Source organism: Bison bison, unplaced genomic scaffold (genome assembly GCF_000754665.1).
Source record: "Bison bison bison isolate TAMUID 2011002044 unplaced genomic scaffold, Bison_UMD1.0 scf7180017863439, whole genome shotgun sequence".
In the NCBI taxonomy this organism is placed as follows: Eukaryota; Metazoa; Chordata; class Mammalia; order Artiodactyla; family Bovidae; genus Bison; species Bison bison.
Window position 1 is genome coordinate 13,217 of NW_011494011.1, and position 902 is coordinate 14,118.

A 902-nucleotide genomic window follows, 5' to 3' on the forward strand; every position below is an offset into this window, starting at 1 on the left:
AAAAATAAAAACTCAAAAATAGGATTAAAAGAATCTAAAATGTAAGACCAGAAACTATAAAACTCCTAGAGGAGAACATAGGCAAAACACTCTCTGACATACATCACAGCAGGATCCTCTATGACCCACCTCCCAGAATATTGGAAATAAAAGCAAAAATAAACAAATGGGACCTAATTAAACTTAAAAGCTTCTGCACATGAAAGGAAACTATTAGCAAGGTGAAAAGACAGCCTTCAGAATGGGAGAAAATAATAGCAAATGAAGCAACTGACAAACAACTAATCTCAAAATATACAAGCAACTCCTACATGTCAATTCCAGAAAAATAAACGACCCAATCAAAAAATGGGCCAAAGAACTAAATAGACATTTCTCCAAAGAAGACATACAGATGGCTAACAAACACATGAAAAGATGCTCAACACCACTCATTATCAGAGAAATGCAAATGAAAACCACTATGAGGTACCATTTCACGCCAGTCAGAACAGCTGCGATCCCAAAGTCTACAAGCAATAAATGCTGGAGAGGGTGTGGAGAAAAGGGAACCCTCTTACACTGTTGGTGGGAATGCAAACTAGTACAGCCACTATGGAGAACAGTGTGGAGATTCCTTACAAATCTGGAAATAGAACTGCCTTGTGACCCAGTATTCCCACTGCTGGGCATAGACACTGAGGAAACCAGAAGGGAAAGAGACACGTGTACCCCAATGTTCATCGCAGCTCTGTTTATAATAGCCAGGACATGGAAGCAACCTAGATGTCCATCAGCAGACGAATGGATAAGAAAACTGTGGTACTTATACACAATGGAGTATTACTCAGCCATTAAAAAGAATACATTTGAATCAGTTCTAATGAGGTGGATGAAACTGAAGCCTATTATACAGAGTGAAG